This window comes from Triturus cristatus, chromosome 6, assembly GCF_964204655.1.
Source record: "Triturus cristatus chromosome 6, aTriCri1.1, whole genome shotgun sequence".
Classification (NCBI taxonomy): domain Eukaryota; kingdom Metazoa; phylum Chordata; class Amphibia; order Caudata; family Salamandridae; genus Triturus; species Triturus cristatus.
This window is the reverse complement of record NC_140589.1, coordinates 378038363-378045678: the sequence shown is the minus strand read 5'-3', so window position 1 is coordinate 378045678 and position 7316 is coordinate 378038363.

Below are 7316 nucleotides of genomic sequence, written 5' to 3'. Positions count from 1 at the left end.
TGGACCTTGCTGGTCCTAACTCTGCACCTTTTTAGCTTACCACGTTATTTGTGGTTGCCAAGGCTTGTTGGTGCTCCCGACTGACATCGACCCTTTTGCTCTCGTCATCCAGCATGGGACAGCTCATGAATGGCTCCTGGTCTTCCACAGCGTCGCCTTGTCCACACAGTTGCAGCTCCAAGGTCATAGTCAACTCTCCTGCATCTCCTGACATTGGTGGGCATTCCCCTCTTGTGCCCCCTGGTCACTCCCGAGTGGAATAGACTGTCTCCTCTGCTTGCAGGTACTTCTCAACTTGAATCTACCTTTGGGTTCCACCAGACACTTTCACCTTCTGCAACAGCGGCATCTTCCTGAAATCCTCCATTGGGTTCGACTGCGGTTTGCGACGCCACTTCACATCTATATGCCTGGCTTCCCTGGTATAAGTATCCTGGTTCCTAGGGCATCCATGGGTGGGGTGGCTCGCCAACCTTCGGTCTTCCAAGAAGTGGGAAGTGTCCTTCTTAAAAATTGCAACCGCGACTTACTCATTGACTTGAATTGAGTACGTGGTCGTGTTCCTACACTGCACACGGCCTCTGTCGGGTTCCTGGGTACTTGCCTCGGATGGTTTCTTGGGTCCCCAGCGTTTCTAAGTTCTCTGGGTACATTCTTGACTCGAGTCGTGATTCGCATTCTTCTATTTTAGAATATGGTGTGGTCTCCCCCTGGCAACCATTGTATATTAGGGCTACTTACCAGTTTGTATTGCTAAGTATTGTGTGCATTGTGTTATATCTCCGGGTAGGAGATATGGTTATGTGTTAGTGAGTGTCTTATAATAAATACCTATTTTTATAAATACATATTGTGGTTCTTTTTCACTTAACCTAGGTATAAGCATAATAAAAGGTGAAACAAGTGGGGTAACCCCTTCAAGAATCTCTGCACAAGAGGTGATTTGAAAAGAGAAAGACAGTCCTTCAATGTGTGCAGAGCAGAGCCCTGCTGGGCCAAGGAAAGTATAAACAGAAGGACTGCAGATAAGGGAGCAGACAGGAGGTCAATAGACCGGTCGGTACAATATTTACAAAATGTGTTCCATCGGCAGGCATAAACCGATTGTGTGTAGGGATGCCTGGCTGCCAAAATAACCTCACAGATTTCGGGCGGGAAGTCGAAAGATGTCAGCTGTCGCCACTCAATCTCCACGCAAAGAGGCGGAGAGTGGACAGGTTTGGGTGGAAAACCCTCCTCTGCCGCCGTGACAGAAGATCCTTCCGAAGAGGCAACCTGATCAAGATATCGATGCTCATGTCTAGAAACTCGGGATACCAAACCGTCCGTGCCCAGTCTGGAGCCACAAGAATGACTTGTGCCCAGTCGCTACTGATCTTCTTGAGCACTCTGGGCAGAAGTGGTATGGGCGGAAAGGCATAAAGGAGACCTGAGCTCCACTCGCGGCAAAAACCGTTGCCGAGCGAGACCCGCTTGGAAACTCTAAAGCGCAAAACTGCTGACATTGCATGTTCGCATCAGAGGAGAACAGATCTAACTAAGGCTCTCCCCACTACTGAAAGAGACCTTGTGCCACCTTCGGATGGAGACACCATTCGTGATCCACAAGGCACCTTAGGCTGAGCTTGTCTGCCCTGGGGTTTAGAGAACCAGCCAGGTGTTGAACCACCAGGGAAACGCCATGTCGTTTCCAGCCAAGTCCATAAACGGAGGGCCTCCTGACAGAGTCCACAACCCCACTCCTTCGTGTTTGTTGCAGTACCACATGGCGGTAGTGTTGTCCATGAACACCTGTATGAGCCTTACCTTTACTGACGGTAAAAAGGCTTTCAGTGCCAGTCAGATCGCCCAAAGATTCAATAGATTAATATGGAGCTAGGCTTCTGCTGGAGACCACTGTCCTCTGATCTCCACATCTCCCAGATGGCCGCCCCATCCCAGAAGGGTGTCATCCGTCACTACTGTGAGATCTGGGTGAGGAAGGGAGAGGGGTCTGCCCTTGAACCAATCGTGGTCTGTTAGCCACCACCGCATGTCTCTCGCTGTGCCCTCTAAAATCTGAACCAGGCGGTAAGATTTCCTTGATGCTGTGCCCATTGGAACTTCAGATGCCACTGCAGAGCCCACATGTGCCACCGTGCATGAGTCACTAGCAGGATGCCAGAGGCCCAACAGCCTTGGAGTCATTCTCACCGAAATCTAAGCTAGAGGCCGAAACATCGGTATCATAGCTTGAATTTTCTGGACTCGCCATTCAGTAGGATAGACTCAAAACGGCACCGTGTCCAGAACCACTCTAATGAAAGGAAGCATTTGAGAGTGAGTCAGGTGTGACTTTGGCACGTTGATAGTGAACCACGGCGAATGCAGGAAGTTCGCCGTAGTCTGAAGGTTGAGAACAACTGTTTGGGGCAAGCCCAACTTCAACAACTGTCCCAGTCTTTGAGATAGGGGAAAACTGGAACCACTGATCTCCGCTACCACCGCCATCACCTTTGTAAACACCCCCGGGGAGCTGGTGAGGTTGAAGGAGAGCTCTGCAAATTGAAAGTGCATGTGCCCACCGTAACCGCAGGTAGCGATAATGGGCAGGCAGGAAGGGGATATTAATATAGGCATCCTGCAAGTCTAACGCTACCATATAGTCTCCTGGGTTCAAAGCAGACAGGACCTGAGCGAGGGTGAGCATCTTGAACTTCTCCTTTTTGAGGAAGTAGTTGAGGGCTCTGAGATTTAGGATAGGACGAAGGCCTCCATCTTGCTTTGGGACCAGAAAGTAACGAGAATAACAAGCACAGTCCACTTCTGTCCCCGCAAAACCTCTCTATAGCTCCCTTGACCAAGAGAGTCTTGACTACCTTCGCGGAGTAGGCAAGGTGATCCTCCGTCAGCCATTGTATACTGGAGGCATGGATGACGGGGTAGTCTTAAAGGGAACCGAGTAACCCCTTTGGACTATTTGCAACACCCACCTGTCCAACGTGATATCCTGCCAGTGGTGGAGATGATGGCGTACTCTGCCACCAACTGGCTGTAGATGATCCTGGAGGATCGGAAGGTGTTGCAGTGGAGGAGGGGGTTGTGACATGGATAGATCAATGGCCTCCCGACCCGCGGGGTCAGGGTGAACGTATTCCACGGCCCGCAGAGACTGCTGAGCTTGCGTGGCCCTCTGGCTGGAAAAGGGTTGGCACGTTTGATGGCCCTTTCCGTAGCCACGAAAGGAGCGAAAAGCTAATGGCAACCGGGAGGCTGTAGTGAGGGCCATGGACTTGACCATGGTCCACGAGTCCTCGCAGCGCTCAAGGGCGACATCTGCCTTGTCTCCGAAGATACAGGAGCCATCGAAGGGCATGTCCATGAGGTTAGCTTGGACATCCCACGAGAAGCCAGTTGTTCTTAGCCAGGCGTGGCGACGGACGGCCTCCGTCGAGGAAATTGCTCTGCCCAGTGACTCTGTCATGTCAGAGCCACATCTGATGGCGAACTTCGCTGCGTCTCTCCCATCAGAAATTGCTTGGGAGATTTGGGTTCGGTCCTCCGCCGAGACCCTGGGCAGCACTTGTAAAACCGTGTCCCACATAGAATGGGAATAATGGCCCAAAAGGCATTCAGTGTTCACTGACCGCAATGCAAGACTAGCGGAAGAAAAAAATTTCTTCCCAAAATTCTCCAGTCTGTTGGATTCCCTGTCCCGAGGTGCGGAAGGGAATGCGCCACAGGAAGTGGAAGCTTGGCCCACCAAGCTTTGTGGGGTAGGGTGAGGTGGGTGGTAAGTAAAAATGGGTCACCCAGTGCAGGGCGATGGTGGTGGGCAATCACCCTATTCACAGGAGCCCCTGTGCTGGGTTTGGACAAGGTATCCAGGAGGATGTCCATCAAGGCCTCATTAAAAGGCAGGAAGGGTTCCGAGCTGGAGACCCCAGGCTGCAGTACCTCTGTCAAGATGTTAGTCTTGACTGCAACTGTAGGGAGCTGCAGGTCCAGGAACTACGCACCCCTACACACCACCATGGCAAATGATGCCTCTTTCTCCGTAGCCAGGGTTGGTGGAAACAGCATGCTCGAGTCTGGGGAGGTGTCCAGACCACTGTCATCACCCAGTTCCTTATACCAGTACATCCCTTGTGACTGCTGGATTTCCACGGGATCCTGCTCCCCCTACCAATCCTCTTAATCTATTCCCAACCCTTCAGAAAAGGGCAGGTTGAACAACATGGCGCCGTATAGCTCCGTCGGTGCCAGTCGGGTATGAGGATTGAGGAGGCACCGCCAACGTCCAGGTCCTCTGCGCTGGATGCAGCGCCAGGGAAGGTCACTGTGGAGGTGCGATCAGCACCGGTCCGGACCAGGGAACCGGTCCAGTCGGAGGCCGTGGTGCCAGGGCCAAAGCCGCAAGCGCAGAACCCACTGGGACTACTCCAATATCTGAGCCTGCGGAGCCAGAAGAAGCTCAGGTAGGGTCAGACAGCCCAAATACGGCGCATATGGCGTTGTAAAACTCTTTGAGCTGGGCAGGGGTTGCTCCCAGACCCAGAAAGGGGGGAAACGAGGAGCTGACCCAGGCGCCTGCACGGCGGAGTGGGACCTCAAACGCTGAGGTTCCTCTGCTGAGTCATGAGTCGGGAGGGGTGAAGTCGAAGCAAGTTTCGACTTCTTGTGCTTTTTATGGTGCCTTTTACCCAACTTTGACAATTTCGATGAAGAGGACTGATTCGCCGGAACGGTGCTCAGACCTTCCTCTCAACTGAGACCTGGACCGGGATCGAGACAGACAAGGCGATCTCTGTGGTGCCGGACGCCGAGCCGCAAGCAGCTTTAGGGACCGCTCCCTCAAAGCTTCCGGCGCCATGGCCTGGCAGTCACACCACGACTTCGAGTTGTAGTCGCGCTCCAGGCACCAAAGACACACTAAGTTAGGGTCTGTGACCGACATGGCGCGGTGACAGGCTCCAAATGGCATGCATCCCCGAGGTCTTCTTGGATGACATCCTACACACCAAAAGGAGTCAACAAAAAAACACAAAAAGTCTCGAAAATTGACAGGGGGTAACTCTTTTCAAAAGATCGGCACTGGCTGGCGCAGAAAGAAAATAACTGACATCAGTGTGCTGGAGTGGTGGTTATATTGATGATGCGGACGTCACAACAACAAACACGACGCCGACTACATCATTCGGAGTCGACCGACACCACCTACCGGCGTACAGGGGTACTGCTAAGAGAAATCTTTTGAATCCAGCCTGATGCCTGGAAGTTCAAAGGTAAGGAATCTGCGGCTATATGTCTATCAGATAATACGATACCACACATTGCTTTAGCTACATTAAAAAAAAAAAGAAGAAACGCCAACCTCATGTCCATTAAAACTAGGTGGGTCACAAAGGTTTGTTGTACTAAAAAGTGGGTTGTGGTTCCAAAAGCTTTGGGAAATACTGGACTAGACCTATTGTCCTTGTTGGTGTGTGGGCACAAGCTCTAAGGCACCCTTTAACAGCATTCCCTGTATTTCTTCCTCCAAGAGTTGTAGATGATGTGAACTCAGTTTCTGATGACAGGGTGGGATATTGGGACAGGGCATGTGAAATTTGAGGCAGTAGCCTTCCTGAGCAATGGAGGACCCATCGATCTGTTGATTTATTTTTTTTACATTGTAGCAAATAGTAGGAATTACCCCCCCCTCCCCACAACAGGTGTTGATACTGTTGGTAAGGGCGTCGTTGACTTTGACTTCATAAGTGAATGGCTTCTACCAAAAGGGGTCTTTGCTGAAGGGGACTGCACTGCACCCATCGATTTTGCAATGTCCGTGACTTTAAAAAAACACAAGTCTATAATATGATCAACCTGTAGTCCGAACGAATCCTTCCCATCAAATGGCATATTTAGGAGGTGGTATTGTACCTCTGGCCAGAAGCCTGACACCCTAAGCCAAGCATTACATTGGAGTAAGTAATAATCTTTATTTAGATATAACACAGATATCTTTAAAAGAAATTACAAAATTCACATTAAAAAACAACTATTTTAAAATACAGAAAAAAGAAAGACGAGCAGCAGCTCAATAACCATAATAGAAGTAGAAATTTTCTACATCTTGGGCCGCTGATTCAATGACATAATAGCAAGCATTTAAAAAGTAAAATAAAAAAGCTGTTCAGACATTTTTGTTACACTAACTATAAAAATACAACAAACGTATTAAAAACAAGGCAGTGTTCTGTGGGATACAATTTAGTGTTTTGACCTATCCGAGTACAGAGCATGATAATCATTTCAATTCATCGTCCCTAAAATTTTTATTAGCAAGACCCTTTTTGCATAAAAGTACGGTATGCTTGCTGAATAAAAGTTGTTAAACCCAGGTTTAAAACTGTATTTTCGGGGTTCAGGGTCGCTATAATGGCTTGCCTACATGTCCGAACACCCAGCCTATTCCACTCTACTTTGAGTTTGCACCTGCGTTGAAGATTAAAAGCTGGCCAAAGACAAACCACATGTAGCAGAGTTTCGGCTGTCTTGCCACACCCTCAGCAGATTATATTTTCCGCCGTGCGTCGCCAGGGGGGCAAATCTAGCAAGAAACGCCAGTCACCCATTCTAATTGCCATAAAACTGCGTTTTAGATACAATGAATATGTGCAAGACAAGTGAGTTGCAGGGGCTAGACATCTGTATGAATTTACAAGGGCCCAAGAATGACTGCGTTTGGTAAAAAGTGCTTTATCCATTATGAGAGAACTCATTCTCACACATTTTTTGATACCAGATTTAAATGCTGCCCGACTAGGGTTGAGGGCCCATAGCTCACTGGCCGACATTTGATGGATATGGTCATTGAGAAGACAGCCAAGCGTGCCTCCAGGGTTTTTCTGGGTGATTTCCAGCCAGACTAAGGATTCTAATGTGCCTGGGTCCGCTTGCCTCAATTTATGACAGAGGTTTAAATATGTACCCATGTTAGAGACATCATAATTCAATATCCCCAGCTCTAGTCTTACCTGAGCTGGGGATGCGGAGTTTGGCAAATGGAGTACCTTTTTATAAATTTTGGTTGTGTGTTGATTTAGGGCAGTGTTCAGCTTACCCCTAAATATCTCTATACCGTATGATAGAGTAGGGCCGATTTTTGCTCTCAGAACTTCTAACAGTGGTAAGAGAGTTGGGCCAGAGATATTTTTCGAGAGCTTTGCTAATGACACCGCAAGGGTCATAGCTTTAACTGCAATCTCGTTACGGTATTTAATAAGATTACCCCTGGAGTCCAAATGGACACCTAGGTACTTGTACGAGTGTCCTACAACAAGGCTTATGTT